Source organism: Scomber japonicus, chromosome 22, assembly GCF_027409825.1.
Source record: "Scomber japonicus isolate fScoJap1 chromosome 22, fScoJap1.pri, whole genome shotgun sequence".
NCBI lineage: Eukaryota > Metazoa > Chordata > Actinopteri > Scombriformes > Scombridae > Scomber > Scomber japonicus.
Genome location: NC_070599.1, coordinates 13,271,439 through 13,292,102, shown reverse-complemented (window position 1 = coordinate 13,292,102; position 20,664 = coordinate 13,271,439). Strand labels below are relative to the sequence as shown.

General features: G+C 39.7%; 1 long non-coding RNA gene across 1 annotated transcript; it reads right to left on the bottom strand.

Moving 5' to 3' along the window:
• Positions 1-1,628: 1,628 nt before the first annotated feature.
• On the bottom strand, positions 1,629-19,457 carry LOC128384038 (uncharacterized). The gene is made up of 4 exons (XR_008324027.1): positions 19,442-19,457; positions 12,907-13,023; positions 5,744-5,810; positions 1,629-1,654 (listed from the first exon to the last, which is right to left on the bottom strand). It is a non-coding gene; the product is annotated as an uncharacterized LOC128384038 (long non-coding RNA).
• Between the last annotated feature and the right edge of the window lie 1,207 nt (positions 19,458-20,664).

The following is a 20,664-nucleotide window of genomic DNA, read 5'->3' as shown; positions in this document are numbered from 1 at the left end:
CAACCCTTTTATCACCTTTAGTTTAAAATGAAGCACATCTGCTAAAAGCTAACAACATAAGTTAACAACATATAAACTCAGGTCAAACATCAAGATTCACCCTAAAACATATTATATACCCCAATAGTGCATGTACCCTAAAAGTACCCTCAGTGGCAGTGATGCTGCCATATTTTGATGAATCCCAAGGTAGCTTTGAAGGGACAAGCCTTTGCAGCAACCTCTAAGTATGATTGACAGCAGCCACGCCTGACATATTAGTGCCATCTCCAACTGTCAGAAGAATATTTACAGTCACATAAGCCCTGGAATTATCCATGACTAATTTTTGGAGCATTCTCTCTCGCTCGTTCTATCTTTAAAAGACTTTCGAAGAGGGAATCTAAATCAGGTCAGATAAAAATATAGAGAAAGCTAACTCAAGGAGGATAGGTTTTTTTTAAACAAATCAGTGCACACAGTATAAATCCACTTAAATATCTCCACAAAAGGGGATATAAACTTTAAGATGACTCCCATGGTTTGTCTACATTAAATACAGGTCTGTCACAGTATATCCATAGATGGCACTGTTTCATTGCAGAAGGGGGAGACGGTCTATTTGCTGCCCAGAAACAATGATGCAGCAGCAGGCCTCATGATGTCATGCTGTGACAACCATGGACCAAAATATGTTGGGCTTCTTTATACATGTAATTTAAATTAGTTTAAAATTAACAAAATATATACAGTTTATGGAAGTAATTGAATTTTATGGTCCTAGTTTTTTGTTTCCTTTTCCCTACATAAGGACATTGATATTACTAATGTATTTCATGTGCAGATAGCCTCATTTGATTCCTGCTGATGAATCTATACATATAAAAACCATCTAGGTGGTACAAGAGAATAATAATGATTCTCCCATGAGGCTCCGTAGAGGAAGAAGTAGTGATTACTCAGGCGTCTGAACACTGTCTGGACAAAAATGTCTTTTGTGAGTCTCAAGTGTGTATTAAAGCTCCCTCTGTGTTGAATATTAACCTGAGCGTATCATTCTCAATTTAATTTTGATGGTGCAGAATGGCTGTCGAATCATTTTAATCATGGCATAATTGATTTATTTCACGTGTTGACTGTCTGTAGCTGAGTACAATTTGTGCGGATGGTGCAGGACTGACTTATGGCACAAAGGTGGAACCTCAAATGTGACATGTGAGTCATTGTACTTCACAAATTCCAATCTAATAATTTGTAGTATTATTCACTATCTCCTATGTCTTTCCTGTATGGTACATGTCTCTTTTGTTTCTATAGTAGTAGTGGTGGTCATAGATAGAGCATTGATCCTTTTAAGAGTGTTTTGCTTTTGAATATCTAGAAGTTTAAAGACAGTTTACAAAAATGAAGCTTACAAAAACTGGTGTATATTCTGAGACAAAGTAGAGCCTGCAGTCAACACAATCAGAGTAGAACCTAAAATCCGCAATTTAGGGATGTTCCAAGTATCCAAGACTACACAAATAAATGTATGGAATCATGTCTAACTAACATACTCTCCCTTTCGACAAGACTGACTGTCAAGGTGCCTGTGTGCAAGGCAGCTGGCTCACCTGTTCCTGTAGTGCTGACAGCTGCAGTTTGCTAGCGTGCGTTTGAGCTGGGCAGTTCAAGCCTGGAATGTGTGAGAAGGTAAAGCAGGGCATTAATGCTCAAGGGGTTTGCATGCTGAGCAAAACTTAAGAGGATACATTAAGGTTATGAACACGCATACACACACACACACACTCTCTCTCTCTCTCTCTCACACTCCCTCACCCACACACTACAGGGCACACTTTATCAAATAACCAGGACCTGGGACTCTGGCTTAGCTGTAATGTGAGGGACTGTCATGTGCTGTCAATCAAACGTCCTTAAAGCTCTTTGATTGGAGGAACAAAAAAGCCTCCAGTGAGCAGAGTGATGACTGATTATGCATGACAATAATGTTTCAAAAGCACCAATCTTCCTAAATATGACAAAGCAAAGTACTGGGTGTGGGCCGCTGCAGTCCCCAAACTACTTTGAACTTCAACCGAGTGCTGCAAAACTACAAAATGCAATACATCATAGATGCTTTAACTATTGATGTTCTCCAGTCACTGGTCCACTGTGTATCCTCATCATCCATCACAAGTTCCTACCTGTCTCTTCTCTGTCTCCTTACACCTGTACTCTTTACAAATGAGCTCCCAGGATGCAGCCTGTCTATCCAACCAATATCAGTGGTTTCACACTATTCTTCACAGTCGAGCTTAAGTGTTAGCTCGGATAAAAAAAAGAAGCTTTGTACTTGAGAGCGGATAGATCGATAATCGGGATGGTGAGAATAATAATGTTTATTTATGTTGTACCTTTTGGGAGAAGACATCATAAAATGATTTGCAATGACAAACAGCTGATATTAAATGTAGACATATGGGGCAAAAATTGAAATAAACAAAAATGAAATAAAAGCTGTTTTTTAAAAGTGTCCACATATTAAGTCCAATAAAAGAGTTCCAAAAGAGAAACTACAACCTCAAAAGCACACTCCTTTTGTCTTGAACCTGGAGCGAAGGACAGCTAATCCGAGGACCTCACATTCTTATGACTGCAGTAGCTCTTTACTGTAGGCAGGTTCCTGACCATGCAAGGCTTTGAATGTGATTACAAAGATCTTGAGCTATATTCTGAAACATCGGGATTGGTGTTACATAAGACCTTTTGAGAGGACTTGGTCGGGAACTTGGCAGCAGCATTTTTCTGATATAAATGCAGATCATGATTTTTGCCTCACTGTGAAAAATGAAAGGCTTCACAAATGAAGGCAAACAAAGAGCATTTGGCTCTGACTGGAACTGAAAAAAAGCTAAATTCAACCCCGTCTTCTTACAGCATGAGAAATTTGCACATCCATCTGAGAGACACACATACTGTATGCACACTGACAAACAGCCACATCATTTTTACATATTGGCAAATAACAAGGGTAAATATTAACCTTCCTGTCGTCCTGCTGGGTCAAATTGACCCCGTCTGTTTTGACTATTCCTTCCTTCCTTCCTTCCTTCCTCCCTCCCTCCCTCTCTCCTTTCCTTCCTTCTTCCTCCCTCCTTTCCTTCCTCCCTTCCTTCTTTCCTCCCTCCCTCCTTCTCTTTCTTTCCTCCCCATTACCTTCCTTCTTTCCTTCCTTCCTTCCTCCCTCCCTCCTTTCCTTCCTTCTTCCTTCCTTTCCTTCCTCCCTCCTTTCCTTCCTTCTTCCTCCCTCCTTTCCTTCCTACCTTCCTTCCTTCCTCCCTTCCTTCCTTGACCCGAGGACAACAGGAGGGTTAAGAAGCATGATGGTATTCCACTAGATGTAACCTCATGTATTAAATAACCTCTATAACTGCATGCAGCCAATCAAAGTGTGAATCTATTGTTGTGACCAATTTGGAGGCCCGGTAGACCATCACTAAAGTGTAAAATGCAGATGTCGAAAGTGTGAAAATCTTTCCTGGCAGAGATTCTTCCTGTGGTGTTTGGTATTGGCAAGGAGGTGTTACCAAGCTGCAAACTTATATGCTTATATTCAAAACAGAGGAGGGTAAAGTTTCTTGTGGGAATAGTTCTGCACCAAATTCAAAAAATACTATTATTTAAACTAAGTCTGCTTGCATAGGGATTGCATAACGCTTTTCTTGAAGAAAAGATATACTGGTTGGTTTATTCCTATATCTACACTAAAATAATTATTGGTCTATGCTAAAATGAAGCTGCTGCAAGTCTGAATTATTTGAATAAGTAAGTAAGTTTTTTTGTGGATAGATTGTTTTTGGGTATGTGTATACCTATTACCTTTAAGGCAGTGTTTGCATCTGGCAGCAAATCGGCAATGCTGACCGGCTTGACGTTTTTAGGCCACAACAGAAAATAGTGACAAGTCATTTTGTCCAAATGACTCATGACCCCAACCAGTGAGAGTCTTAGACAACAACCCATTGATAGCTGCATTATGTCACCAGCAGCTAGGCAGCTGGGTGTGGCCTCATGCCATTGACATGGTAGATCATGGCTTTGATGGAGCAACCTAACCCATGTCCCTGTGTCCTACACCACTTGGCACAGCTCGCTCATTAGCAGGTCCAAGGGTCTGCACCTGCCATCTGTCCCAAGGCTAAGGTTCAGAGGGGTCCCCACTGTGCCCCAATGCACTCTCCGTGGCCCTGCCATTTGAGAGGTGCAGAAGGTGACATTCCAACTTTCGGAGTCTCTCTCGCTCAACTCCAACTCTTGTCGACTCCAGGTTGGGTTTATTCTGAGAAAGCATGGATCCTTGACTACAAAAAGAGGTGGAGAGAGTTGGGTGTGTTTGTTTACATTGCGAAGAAGGAGCAGGGGAGAGTGTGTCTGCGTGAGACTCCCAAATCAGTAGCATCTGGCTTTGAAAGTCTGACTTCGTGTTTCTGTGTGCATGCACTCACTCCCTGCTCACATTTACTTGTACCCACTGGCAGTGTTTGCATGGGGAGATGAGGATGGGCAGAAATATGTTCAAAATAAACAGTTTTTTTCTCTATTTTCCCTAACACATTTTTCCAGGGGGCATTGATACTTGATAGAGATGTGCTCAGCACAACAATATTCGCTCCTCTCCTCGCAAAAGTCACAGAGAAAGACGGAAGGGCGGTTTAGAAAGAGAAGGAAGGCGGATCAAGAGTAGCGGGAGGAAAGATTGAGCGACTGGGAGACGGCACTGCAACTCTCCTGTCAGCACCTGAAGCCTGACTAGCGCAGACACTCATCTCATGTGTCACGCAGACTGAAATTAGGATGGGCTTTGACAGTCATAAATCACAGGCAGAGCCGGAGCAACTGTTGTGGCTATAAATGAATTTCACCATTTAATCACTTTTAATCTCTCTTCTTCACAGGTACATCTTTTCTCAACTGGTCTTAAACGGGAAATAGATTTTTACAAAGGAATGTAAGTAATGTCTTTAAAGGAAGGCTGTTAAAGAATTCGTTTTCTTCACTCCATTAAATGTGACAGTTGTCCATTTGTTTTCAATTACACTAATGAAACATTTGACGAGAAAAACACTGTCTGTAAGAAGTAGGCAGAGGAACAATCTGTCCTTACAGAAAGTCTTTTTTGCTTTGCTGGCATGAGCAATAAACACATGTCTTGCTAAATCATAGCAGCACTATCAGCATTATAAACAGCATTAAAAAGTTTGACATCAACTTTAATGCATTGATTACGTAGCAGAATTGCTGCATAGGTTTCCAAGCAGAATCAAACTTTATATTCCATTAGCTGTATAGGCTGTATCAGCTCCTGCAACAGCTTCAAGAGATTGTGATAAGTAGGATTTTAACAATGACACATCTTAAAAACATGTCATATAATCTTTTGATCTTTACAGTACATAACTTACTGCACTGCACAAATGTACAGTACAGTGTGTTGACACTTGTGATACTGCAATCGTATTTCTAACATGAACCACTAGGGGCCAGTAACAGAACATCTGTTAAATTTGTACACAGTTTCAACAACATTGTGTGTCCTGACACTGCTCACAGTTGGACAGCCCCCCCCCCCCCAAAAAAATACAAAAAACACCCAGGCTTTTTCCAAAGTGATTATTTGAAATATACAAAAGCATACTGACAGCTAGGAATGTTGTGCTGATGGGTAATAAGTATAACTTATTGTTCAATTCCGCTGTTAATCTCAAAAAAATATGGTGTGTACCTTCATATTTATGACATGCTCTACTGGAATCTGAAGAAAATCTTCCTCTCAGGTATTCCAGCCAAGCCTACGGCAAGATGTGATGATTTCAGAGTGAAATTGCAATGAGGAGGCGGTATGGAAGAGAAGAAATAAAACATGACATTAATGTTGTGATGCAAATGACACCTTTGATGCCTCTCTGGTGAGTATTCAACACAGCCACTTCTTTGTCTCTCACACACTCTCTCTCTCTCTCTCTCTCTCTCTCTCTCTCTCTCTCTCCTGTTTTCTCTCCTGTGACAAACTCCAGCCTAAGTCTTATATGTGAAGTTTCTATAGCAACCCTGTTGCCAGCATGAACTCATCAGTTAATTTCCCCATAGGCTGTCTGACAAAGAGAGAAAAACAAAAGAGACTTTGGGCATCAGGTTGACTTTGCGGGGGTGAGGTATGCTTCTTCAGCTCCACTTCTACTCAATGTTTAATCTATTAAATGATTGTCACTGCTGAATTGTAACCATTGGGGACCAATCAGAGTGTGAGAAAACAGTTTTTGATCAATATAATGACCTCAAATTTAGAGGAGTCACAAGATAGAAAAACAGGATGACAAGAACAGTCCTTTTTTGGTACCTTTAAAGACTACAGCAGAAAATACAACGACAGGACTCACTTGCACACCTTGAAAATATGTGTTTAGATAGGTCACTGTATGCACCCCCAGAGCAGCAAGAGGAGGGGAAGGGACACATTAAACAGTCAACAGGAAAAACGGGGAGTTTCAGTGCAGAGGACAGGGCACAACCTGCCTTGTTAATGTCTCCCTGACAGCAGGAGATGCCTAATGTGGGTGGAACACACACAGGCTCGGTATTGATGGGCGTTCGAGGGGGGCGCTTACGCGGCTGGAATTCCGGCAGCTTTTAGGCTCTGACTGTGGCTCTAGAGGTCTTTGGAAATGTCAATCATGTGCCCTTGAACCCACATGCTGCGTCCTGGGCTTTACTCGGCCCTACAATCAAAATCACTTCAATAGGCCACTTACTCCAGTGTCTTAATGTTCCCTCTATTTAAATTACAATAATACTGAGAATCTTGAACATTTGTGATGAAGCTATGAAGTTATGACATTGTAGTTTTAGAAAAATCATGGCATTAAAATAAATGATGTGGGCAAAGCCATTCTGAAGGGTAGCTTAGCTTTAGGACTACACTGATTTTCAAAAACACAATTTTTTAAAATGCCAAGTGCATCAGCAGCAATCATCTAGAGGAAAAAAAACAGTTAATGCTTCATTTTACAGGTCAGTAATTTCCTAATAATTCAGTTTCCTGGAAAGAAATATGTAATTTGTTGCTAATTATAGACAAAGTAGTGACAGAGTTCAATTGAGTCTTTCTGTCAGTGCACAGCAGGTCTGCTGCACATGCAAAATGGGACTGAACATATATGGAGATTTAATTCCCTGCAGGCATGTTTAAAGACATAAAAACACTCTGCTTGGAATAATAAATGTCTGACATGAGTTTCTCTCTCAATGAAGTTCAGCTTCCTAGTTAAAAATGACATCTACTATGTTTCCCCCATTGAAAAATCCAGAACCTATGAATATGCAAATATCACTGTCATACCAATGTCAATTTAAAAATGGGACTGCCAGTCTAAAGATGTCTCCTCCACTGAAAACACCTTGCTCTGTGTATGTGCACTGCATACCGGACCAGAAATTGGTCAAAACTATTTGTGATGTCACAAAATCATGCGCATATATACTATATATAAACATACATATGCTGTGTAGTTTAAAGGCGAGCACAGAAAAACGATCCCCCATCTGCAGACGAGTAGCAGAGTTTGACAGCCTTCTGGTGTCAAACTCTGCACATACATTATTCGATATTCTCTAATTAGGATTAAATTACATAACTCATTCAAGCAAACCTCTTAGGAAATTATCCAAAAATTATTATGAAATCTCCCCTAACACACTTGGTTCAATAATCCAAATGCAGACCAATTGTTTATGACTCTGTCTTGTTTTTTATTTGAGTTTTAGTCTACAAGGAGAAACATTAATATGGCTGTGTATAATCACTGAGGTATCCATTTGTTGTTGTTTTTTTTACCATATACATATCCTAAAGCAACATGATTTATTACAGCTCAATCATTTTATCTATGCCTGTAAACATTTTAAAACATCAGTCTGCCACTTGTCATAAGAGATATTGCCCAATGAGTTCAGGTACAGCAGCCAGACACTGATTTGCACTTCTAATAAACAGCAAAGCTAAATGTTTGTACAAAAGGAGTGCATCTATGTTATTACTGCTTGGTATGCTGAAAGCCAGAAATACACGCATCTAATATTGGAAATGACATTTTAATATTGAAGGTTTAACCAGGGAAATGGTCTATGCTATAAGAATAAGTAATAAAAGATGTGTTTTTTGGTTTATTTTCAGGTAATGGACTGGGGACGAGGCATTTTTTACATCATAAGGTCAAACTTTTGGTTGGCACTGACAAACATATTTGATTATTCAAAAGTTTGATTTATCAATAGGAAGGTTGAACATGCCTGTACGTGTTTTTGATTTTTTTTTGTTACAGTTCATCCCGTTCTATTCAAGGTCTGAAAAAACAGAAAATATTTGACATTTTAGTGAAACTTTTACTCTTTGTACAAAGATTAAATTCCTCTTCCCACCTCCAGTGCTGTTCTCATCACCCAAAAACTTTTTCTACCTTTGACTGAACATGTAGGAGAAGATATTTTGTTATATGAATTTGTTATTGCAGTTTTGTCCCTGTTGAAGGACACACAGTTTTATCCTTTCAGAGAAACTGTCTCCTTTGTGGCACCAAATGGGGTCCAATTTAAACTTTACAGTTCAATGTCGAGAAAACATATGAGGTGACACCGATGCCACGTACACCGTGCACTCACAAAATGACACCCGGCAAAAAAAAAAAAAAAAAAATGAACACAAGAACTATTATAGCTACTTTAACACTATTCAATCATCACTTTGAGGTTGATTCAGAAGCATTCATGCTTTGTAAGTCCACCTGTTTACTTATGTAAGAGTCATTCTTCATAATGCATGAGCTGCTGTCAAAGATGACCAATTAGTAAAAGCTGTGGTTCAGAGATGAGGCTAAGCTCGCCATTCATCTTCGTGATTGTTCTCGGTCGTAACTATTTTGGCACATGGAGCAAAAATCCTTGAGAGTCTGCTTTATTTCTAGGTAGATGCATTCACATTTAAGTTTAAGAAAGCGCTGCCTCAGTTGCATGGGGAAAAGGCCTAATATAATCATATTGAGCCATGACAGTACTTCAAACCAAGCAGAACAGAAAAGACTAAAATGGCATTGATAATATTCCTTCATAAAGGGACGGGAAAGCTTCTTAAACTTTTACATAAAAAAATCCAAACAATTCCATCAGGATGGCTCGGTCATGGCAGGTGAAAGCTCTCACACCGTCACTGATAGATTATGCTATAAACAGCATCAGAGTGCTTCTGCCTGTGTGGCCGACCAACACGGTCATCTTTATCTTTTCGATTGTGAATGGACCTGCCACTCAGTGCACTCCTCACCTGTCAATCACACGTTCCACCGACACATTAATGACCCTCATTATGTAGCGTGGCCATATGGCACAGTGCTCTGTCTGTGCGAGCACGTATGCCTGTTCCACCGCGTCTGCTCTGCCTTCCTGAAAGCAGATTGCACCGGAGACGAGGCCAAGCTCTTGGTCACCTCCCTTAGAATCTCATTGCCGTGGTTACGCTGACAGAGGAAATATGGCTGCAGAGCTGGGGGGACAACCGTAATGGACTCTTTGCATCTGCTTCAGAATGTCATCCCAGATGTCCCCTTCTGTCCAGCAAGAGCAGGAGAATGAGCAACGGGCAAAGCCGAATAATCGCCATGTGGGGCCACTGAGGGGTGACTTGGAGCGTCTGCGTGGTGTCGAGGGTGCAAGTCATACTGAATTGCTCACCCTTTAAAAATTAAAAGTGTCCATCTTTGTGACAATCATTTCTGTCCAGAAAGTGGTTTATGTGGGTACTGCAATCAGAAAATGCACCCTAAAGGCAGGATGATGAAAACTGAACAGTCTCCAACAATAACCATCGCCAAACAAAAGAGAGTTGACTTTCTCTATCTGTACTTTATCTCTCTGTAGTAGAACTTAACATTTGTAGTGTCTGTGTCTTTGTTAATTAACTAATGGCACATATGTTCAGCCTGTTAGATCCAGCAGTGTGTGAAAGATCTACAATGGAACATGTATGTATGTATGTAGAAATATACTTTGAAATTGAACTTAAAGGACAGATTCGCAATTTTTGAAGACTATCTTAAAACAACAGTCATTAATTGCATTTAAAAGTTTATCTGACGCTTACATGAGGCTTCAGTAGACTGATAGTAAGTGGATATCTACCACATTTACAGTATGACATAATACAGAATAATAATATCTAAACATCTACAAATAGTTTTTTATCTGAACAGCAAAGCTACAGACAAAGCAGCTAAAATGTGCTGGAAAATGATTTCACTGTATGTTATTCTTTTTTGTTGGCTTTCTGTTCTCATTTGCAATCACAATTATCACAATGGCAACATCTGTGGCCCATTATGGACTTTTGCTTTTCCAAAAGGTGCATTTTCATGTATCCTCTAATGTGCCTTTGTTTGTCTTCTCCTGTCTGTCTCATTCTGCCTTCTCATTATGACAGTAATCTTTCACTACCAAGGACGTTTAGAGCAAAAGCCTCCTTTAACTGCACCCTGCCCTCCCCCCCTTTTTTTTTTTTTATGAAAAAAGATGCACTGGAATTTTTTCAGCTGTCAGAGCTTCTCCAATTCCTTGATTAGACTTCCTGTTTATTCACTGTGAGACTCATATCTAATTATCTGCACAATATACCCAGATTTTCAAATTAAAACAAATACCGAAAATAAACATTTGCAGAGGTATTTAATTAGTGTTAGTGGACATGGATTGATTTAACCACTTAATGAGACGTCAGGTTGCCATTGATATTAACTTGCACCTCATGATGCTACCTAGCATGTTTATTTTTAGCTCCCGCAGTTTAAATACACATTACGTATTTCTCCATCTCTCTCAGGCCCAATCCTCAAATGACTGCGTGCAGAGGAGCATCACCTCCTCCTCTCTACTGTCAATGTATTCCAGTGATGTGGGACGCCAAGTGGGCTGGAGCACGTTAATCAAAGCTGCTGGAAATATAAACAAGCGGCTGCAAGAATGGGACCAAACAGAGCCTTCTTCCACTCGGAGCTTACAACCATTGTGCTCAGTTTTAGGTGATCCATTGGACGAGTTAAGTGGTTTGATTAACTGTCTAACAGCAAGGTTAAGATAAGAACATGCACACGCTGTAACACTCAGTGAAAGAGTCCAAGCATGTGGTTTGGGATGATAATGAATTACCTGACTGAAAAGCAATCAGTTACCGGTGATAATTTAAAAGCTATTTATTGCTAATTAGACTGTGCTGTAGCTTTTTTTTCTTATTTTGTGTACCTACAGTACATTTGCAGCAGAAAGTATTTTTCTCTCAAATAATCAACTCATCTGCACCTATTAGAATAGTTTGTGAGATCTTTTTCTACTACTATGAGGAGCTAATTATCTTTATTTAAAATGACTGATTCCTCAGATTTGTGACATATAAAATCCTGCCTTACTGAATCTGTGGTTTTGATTATTTGGTTCCTGATATGTCTTGTTGCTTTTTAAAAACACCATACAAACATGCTAACAAGGTTAAAAAAGGATTTTCATTGGGGAGATGTAGACATTTTATACACTTCTAGTCCAAAAAAATTCCCAAAAATCACTCCAACTGACACTGGGATTTTGGGTAGGAAGTAAGTCACTCTCTTGAGCTAAGTATGTCTGCTCAGGCCTCCTGTTTCCTTACAGGCTTCAGATGCTGAGAGACAACTTGAGGGGGTGAAGAGAGAAGACATTCTGAATCCAAAAGTCCACACTTGCCCAGATTTGCTGACTCGCGGGCTCTGTAGAGGGCAGGCCTTTGCCAAAATTCATCTAGTCTGCAAGGGCTCTCATGCGAATACATGGTTGGGGCTCAGTGTGGAGAGTCTGCTTGCCTGTAGACTTTTCTGGCAAGATTTTCTCACAGTTCACCGCTCAGCTGATATGATCAAAAAAGACAACAGGTGACAGAAGCTTGTTCTTGTCTTTGGATTAAGGTCTGGAATAGGGTCTTCAATTCCCGGTGATAATAGCAGGGAGTTAATCATGTTCCATCTGGTGCTAGTCTCTCAAGTTGACAATTCAAATATCTGTAAAAGTTGCTATTAATTATATTACATCAGTACTAGCTTTGTATTACTATTCTATAAAAATGTGTTAACTTTCACTCTGTATTTTACTTGGAAATGTGGATGCCACAGAGAAAAGACAAGCCTTTTAACTCTTCTTTAAGCTCTTGACCTTGATTAAGGCTACGTTCGTCCCCATTCAGCCTATCTGAGCTGCCTTAAAACCCTGCAAACTCATGCATATGTTCACGATGAGTGCTCCCATCACCGTCAGACTTCGTAAAATCTTAGTCCGCCAGGGCTCAGGCTGCACAGTGCACATCCAAATTCAGCGATAGAACAACCGCTGCTCAGGAAGCCTACGGAGCATAGAGCAGCACGCCAAAATGTGCTCTTTGACTAAAGCTGTTAAGCCCCTGCTGATCGATTGGCCTGGCCTTTTACCGGCACTGTACACACATGCACACACACAGTAGGACATTGTTCTCCTTTGCCCATACATGCATGAACAGACACAAGCATCTGTTTGTATGTGTGTGTGTGTGTTCACAAAAATCTAAATGTTAACACTGCAGTCGCAACAGTATGTGAAATCATTCTATACATTCTAGATATAAGATACCATGAATAGTTAATAATAAGCACCTTTAATCCATATAACCCTAACCCTAAGTACTTGCTCTACTTAGGGACCAAACCCAGTGACACCTGTTGCTAAGGACACCATTTCATGCTATAACCACACCATCTAATGCCAGTTAATCACATATTAGAAGTTAATTTGTCTCAGTAGGATATCCTGATGACGGCTGTGTGGCAACAATGACCACAAAGCACTTACGTACAGTATGTAGGTTGGCGGCTAAGTCACCACCCTGTTGCTCATCAGGAGGTATGGGAACCAGCGTGACATGGAACTAATGCATCACTCAACTCTGAACAGCTTACTTCTTCTTTCCTCTTTGATACAGAAGAGAAGAAGGTGTTGGCATGACAATTTCAGTTCTATAATTGCAAATAAAAAGTCAAGTAAGCCATTCTACAAACAATCTTCTTCTTGACTTTTTGACTTATGTGAAATTTTGTTCAGACTTTACCCTCAGAGATGAAAAAAAAGAAGAAAAGTCACAAAAAAGTAGTATAAAAAGCCCATCTGGTTTCTATGATTGTACATATTTCCATCTGAGACAGAATTTGAAGGACATACAGTTATATTGGGCGGGAAAGTAAAAAAAGGGTAAACCAATTGGATATCTTATGGAGAGAAGCAAGGTTTTATCTGATGAAAGAACTGCATAATGTCAAAAAATAAAAGCTGCTTAAAAGGGAACCCGATTCAACTATTTCCAAAGGTAGCCTTATATTTTTTCATACAGAAATACAATATACAATTTCTGTATGGCAAAGTACACTTTATAAGGAAATAAGGATTATATGAGCGGTTTGTCCAGCTGCTGCAGGATTTTGAAGGTCAGCCATTCTGTTGTGTCCTTAATATTTCTTTACCTGATGCAGCGAAGTATAGTGATGGTAAACACATGTATCTCTCTTTCTTTTTTCGCCGACTGAGCTTATCTGTGAGAGCGCAGGGTGCTTTGCTGATACTGTTAGTTTCCAAGCTGTGGCACTCCATTCAGATCTGGCTTTAAACAGGGGCCCCTCTGTCTCGCCTACTTTGTATTCCAATAGCGGTAAGGTCAAACCTCATTTGATTTACGGGAGGACAAAATATATTGAAAAAAAAACCCTCCCCTGCCTGTGGAAAATTTAGGGCTTGCGTTGCCACAGGCCTTAGTGAGAGGCTACCACTCCCCTGTTTCATGAGAAGACCCGTGACCAAAGGGACGGCAAGGTGGCTCTTCAAGTGCGGCCCTGAATCGCTCCATCAAAATAAAGCCTGGGTGAATCATCCTGTGCTCAATCAAGCTTTGCTGATCAGTATGCACCTGCAGGCAGATGTGTGTGGTGCATTAATAGGTTCTTTCCTGGCTTTCTTTTTAAACCTTGCAATGCATTTCAATTCAATTTCAAATCAGACTTTCTTCCTTGTACTGGCTGTGCTTTCTTATTTTGACTTGGTTACTGTGACAACTCACCAACTTCCATTCTGCTGAAAGAAATACAGATCACAACCCCCATCTCGCCCTTTTCTCTTCAGTTTATTTACTACAGAATTTATGCTCCCGTAGTCAGTTGCAGTTTGACAACAGTGGCATAGCTACAGATTCAAGCATCTGCTCAAGCTCCCACAACAAGCCTGGGCGTAGCTGCTGGGTCATAAAACCCTGTCAAATTGAATAATGAGGCGGTCTCCGAGGCTGAGTCTGTGCCAGACCAGGTAGGTGACGTGCTGAGGGCAAAGCATGCTGGGAGCCGCGTGGTTCTGCCGACAGCCTCAGCAGCGCTTTGTCATCTGCCGAGTTGGCTGTTGGTGTGTGTGTGTGCGAGCCCTGAAACGGTCTGGGGATGTCAGTGGATCGGGGGAAGCCGAAACCCTTCATGATGTCAGATAAACAGTGGGACTGGAGTAGCGTGCTCGGCTACAAATCAGATTGGAAAGCGCTGGGAGGCATTAGAAGGAGAGAGAAGAGAAACAACTGGGCATCAGAGTGTCTGGGCCATGAACTCTCCTTCAGTTTTCTTTTCTCTCTCTTTTACTCCCCTTCCCCTCCTCCAGCAACCTTGTTGGCAAACTCAGACTCTTCACCAACCCATTAGACAGTGAGGTTTTGAAGTGGCAAGAAGCAGGGAGAGCCTGCTCGTTATTTCGCCTCTATTGTCAACGAGATCACTGGTGCCCTTTCAAGCGAGTGCATCACTTTCCAGACAAGATTACATACAAAGTCACGACCACAGTTGAGACTTCAAGGCACTCTTTAATGGACAAGACAACACGATAAAACAAACCCAACTAGATGTGATAGAGAGGGATTGGGCGAAGAAAAACAAGGACAAGGCAAGGCTGTTAGAAGACAGTTCTGAGCACATATTTGCATGGTCAAAACAAATCAAATCCACAAACCTGCCTGATTGGAAGAATATCAGGAATTCTTCATATATACATACAGCTATAGCAAAGTTTCTATTACCAATTTCTGTTTGTCTTCAAGTCATAAACAGCAATCTATCACATAACAGGTCCAACACACAGCAACTGGGACCAGATTTGTTTTAACTTGTCCAACTGCTAAACCCTTTGACCTTTCTGGACAATAGGTCATACAAACTCAATCCGGTAAATTCATTAACTATATTTATTTATTTTTTTCTCAATGCCTCAGTTATTAAACAGTTTTTATTTATGTGTGTCTCTTATAATTCGTTTAGTCTGTATTCCATGATTGGCCTCCTGCCTGGACTTTTCTGTTCTTTGTCTAACCTTGTCTCACCTTGTCCTGCTTTGTATTTTCGGTCAATCAATTATTCTGTCCTTCCAGTAAAAAAAAATAAATTAAAAAAGGGAAAATAAATAAATTATGAGTCCATGTGAGTTTACGCCCTGGTTCACTTCCAGCAGTGAGGATCTAAACAAACATTAAAAAAATTCTCACATTGTTGCAACTGAATCCAATGTCAAATCTTGCCACATTTAAATGTTTATAAAGTTTAACCATAACCAACTGAATTATATAAAGGTGAGAATTTCATGTTACATCCTTAACAACATTATATATATATCAGAAAAAACTTTCTGCCAACAAAAGTAACATGGCCTTGACATTTATTTATATATTGTGTTTTACCTGCCAAATCATTGACCAAAAATGTTCAACGCTCTGAAAAATCACTACTGAATCAGATTTAATGGGTTTTTACTGAGAAAAAAGTATATCCTAGAAGAATTAGTTAAGTACTTGATTCAACTGCTGATCAGGTTTGTCCTCAAGCTGTCAGTGAATGAGTCATTTCACAGTGATTTAATTGTCCACACCTCTCCCAGTGGAAGTGTAATCAAATTAAATTTAAAAAAAATTGCAATTGCAATTTGAATAAGCTCAAGTCCAAAGGAGACATGATGTAATGAACTGGGAAGGAAAGTAATTTACCACTGATCGCAAAGGTGACTTAAAGAAAGCTAAATTATTAAAATGGCCATAATCAGTCAGTGAACTAGACAGTTCTTGCCTGACAGCGAACCCCACCCACCACCTTCGACAAAGACAAGCAAGCGTGGGTGCTCTGGAGACAGAGGCTGGACAGGAAAAGAATGGATGGAAGGTACTGAGAGATCTCACAGTGGTGTTCCAGCATTCATCAGGGAATCGAGATCCACGCAGCGGACTCCAACCCTCATCATCCCTCAGCATGGTGGGTGGTAGTTAAAAAAAGGCATGTGGTGTAAACTGGACTGAAAGGGCACTAATTCTTGGTCATCATGGCTGGTTCTGACGCAGTCCTGCCTTCTTAAAAGATTACAGTCGTGTTTGAACGGAACCCCGTCACAGGATAAGTCATCACAACCCCCCCCCCTCCCTTGGTGTCCCAACGCCAGCTCCTACAGGGGTTAGTCAGTCACATATAGCAGACAGTACAAACCTCTGATGTGGCTCGAAATAGAAGTCCAATGTTGCAACCCAAACAAATGACTCAGCCGGCGTGAGCTGTGTTTTGCTGCTTCTGCAACGTCAAAGCGGAGCAGGACAGTAATAATAACCAGAAGTTAATAAAACCGGAAATATCACCAGAAATACCCCCCGACAAACACTTCAATGCCTGGCCAAAAAAAGAAAGGCTGGGAAAGTAATTCTATAAAGAGAGTTTAGCGAGGCATGTATGCATAAATATGTCAACAAAGGCAATTAACTAACTGGAGGATGAGCAGAGACACTTTCTCCACAAAGAAACATAAGTCAGTGCCAGTTTGTGATATTTTACACAAGCTGTTTATGGGGTCACTGACTGGGGTCTGTCGTTTGAGGAATTTACTAGTATGGCCATAGAGATAAAATGATTATTGTATTGTACAAAGTCAATGCAGCACTTAATGTTCATTTTGTCTACAATAAGCTGCTGTCCCTCATTTCCACAGCGATAATCCTGCCTGTACACATACTTGGTTTGTTTATTCATATTAGGCTTTGGCTACATGACAGACATAAGGCCTGATTTCCATTACGTTTTGGTGATCCACGTACACATACAGATCCAAACTTACATCCAAGGCTTTTTATTGTTGAGTAGAAAGTGAATGTTTGGGGCATTTATCATAAAAACAACTCTTTGTACTCACATTACTGTTAGATCCTCGGAAATAAATAATTAAAACAAAAAAAAACGAACAGAGATGTGAATCGAATATTCCAGTTTTGAGCGACTTGCATGGACACCATTCATGAGATGATCAGTTAGTAGTTGTTGTTTTAACTATTTACATTGTTGTTGGCTCAGAACTCAGTAAAAAGGTGACATTTTAATGACAAGAGGTTTTGTTTCACAGCAGATATTATGACTTGTTACAGCAGGAGAAGCACAGGTAATAACATTAGTGATGTCTCAGTCCCATTCAAGTGCTTCAGTAAGCCGTGACAGTGTGACAATGAGCCGGAGTGCACAGAATCAGGACCCCGAAACCCAAGCTGCTCAATGGAATTCAGACATCATTCATTTTATTGTTTGCCTGTTTTTTGTTTATTTTACTTTTCTGACAGTAGCATGTGAAAATGTCCTGCCAATTCTGCCCAAAAATACCAACAATTTTCACTATTCTCTTCCTTAAAACCATGTTGATTCTTTTCAGACTTTTCTTTCAGAGTAGAGAGGAAATGTTTGATGCAGAATTATCAAATGTTTAGCCCAGACCGAGGACTGAATGTGTAATGGTGTTGGCAGGTAACATGACCTTTCTGTAATTGTGCAAACGGAAAAGTTTGGAGGAACAGCTTGGAAAATAGATTTAATTGGCCTGCTGCAAGGTTACTAAAGTGTTATTTAACTCAGCTTGTGATTAGCAGCCTACGCTATCATGTGGACTACACCAAATACATTAAGAAAGGTTTGTCTGAAGGCTTTTATTAGTTTCTGATTTGGGAAAATATCTCAATATAACTGTATCTGAACTATCTCTTAATCAAATCACACACATTTAGCCTATTCTATGTCATTTGTAAAATGTATATGTAATGTAATAACTTTTCATTTCCATTAACTGAGCCCATGAGTTAACATCCAAATCTAATTCCTTCTGATCCCCAGTATCCTGTTTCATGTTCATGTGGACATCTGAAGACTTTTCATGGGGAGTTTATAGCAGCATTGCTTTTCTGTCTTTGTAATTGTTTCAATGTGATTGTAAATGAAAGTTGCCCTAAATGATCTCTTGAGATTTACTACTATTGAATAATTCAATTGTTTAGCAAAGGCTTTCACCATTCTGTATGAGAACATCTAGAGACACTTTTATGGGGATATACAAAGGTAAATAAATTATTTCATACATTAATAACAAATCATCAAACAAACACATACTTAAAGTAAGTATAAAGTCAGAAAATAAAGCAATGCAGAACCATAAGTAGGTTTCAAAACAGCTTTCCAATCACAACAAAGGCTTTAAAAGGGCATTTTTTCAAACAGTCGGATTTGGGGCACTTGTGGTACCAATCCCCAAATGTCAGCTACTTCCTTTTATGAAGAGAGCAGCTTCAGGCAGCATATTGTTATTGCCACAGGCCATATGAGCAGCATATGTGTTTTATATTCTAATTCAACAAAAATATGAAAATGAGGCTCTTTACAGTATAGCCTGCCAATAATTCTCACCTGTATATCAGATTAAGTCTTCCACTTCTAAAAACCTGAGTCAAACCAGTTGTTATAAATTCAAATATAACGAGCTCTGGTAAAAATCAATAGCAACATGAAGGTAAATATTCAAATCCATGTGTCTGCCAAACATCTCAATCTGTAACAACATGATGCCTGTTGAAAAATAATCAGCCCACTGCTGGCATTGTGGAGCTCTCATTATTGCACTGAAGTAATGTTTTCATATTTTTTAAGGACTGCATGTGCCAGTATGAAAGTCAATAAGTTGTTTTTTTTGTTAAGTTTACACTGCTTCAAGGGAAAAGTGGCACATTTAATGGCTGCAAATGAAGAAAAGGCCATAAAACATACATTCAAGGCAGTGAGGATTTTCAGGTTATCAGTATGACTCCACTGGCTGTTAATCTTCCCTAAAGGGAGGTACTGGTTTATTCCTGTAAAATGTTGACAATAATGAGCAGAGTTTTAAAATCATACTGAATCTTTCCCACAATTTCATGCTTATATATTGTGTCTGCATTTATTCATAATGTCTAATTTATTCATGTGTTATTGAACATATTCCAAGCATAGCATCTTACATTGTGTAAGATTAAAAATGATGAAATTACCCGAACAGACTTCTTTTCATCCTTTTTATGAACAGACATCAGTTCTGTTGAGTTCACGGATTACTATAAATCCAAAGGGAGAACTGTTGCAACATAAGAACATAATAAAAACAGTATGAAGACACAATAGCTGAGAAAAGAAATAACATAATTTAAAAAAAATGACTCCACACAAACAAAAAAAACACAAGTTTCTCTGAAGTGTCTGGAGAAGTTTGACTGGATTGTGATGAAGAGAGACATTCTACCAATTACTACCTATTCAAGGCAGCTTATAACAGCAACCTCCAAGCTAGAACAGCAAACTCAGACTACAGAGGGTGATTACAATCTCAAAGGATGGCGTGAGCTTTCTGTAAAGCTCGTCTGTCGAACAGATCATCAAATCTCCACTAACTCCTGTAATCTTCCCATTCTGACTGACGATGCCTTTTATGGTATTTGACGCTGAGTTTGGCAAAATGTCAAGTCTTGAGGATATTGCATGTACAGTACGATCTATAAAACAGTGTCATCAGTGTTGCTGTTGTTTGTGAACTTATTTCAACCTCACAATAATCCAAACTCAACTTAAATGAAGTTATTTGATGACAAAATGAGCAGGGGAAGCAATGACTAACCTTTGTGGTTCAGCAGACTATTTTTTGAATAGGAAAATGCTTTTGATATGGTATTACCTTCTGTTCCTCAGTGTATTTTTCTCACTCTCTATCATTTTGTGACAAATAATAAATGCTTGCAACTGCACAGAAAGTGGGTATTTTCTATAAAAGGGGAGTTACAGGCAGCCAGGTTACAGGGGAGACAACTAAGTTAACATTTAATGAAAAAGCCTCTAATTAATTTGATCTACATGGGAGAAATCAGGTCTTACCCACCATGTTTAAATATACTTGAACAACACACACGCTGTGAGGAGAGAATCAATGGCTCAAATGAATTAACAGCCTAACAGCCCGCCTGCTCAGTCCTGCACACACACGACACTCTCGATCTATAATGTAACCTTTGCTCATAAACCTCCTACACATTACACAAGCAGGGGAAGTGCGAGGGAATAATTGTAGAAAGCGACAAGTAATCTTACCTTAAGACTCAAGTTTTATCGTACCTGTGAAGTTCCCTCCTGACTGATTGCTTCTGGCAATGTGCCCCAGCATGCAGCGTTCTAATGAGTAAAGAGAGAGAAAAGGTCTGATACATGCTGAGCGCTCAAACATGAA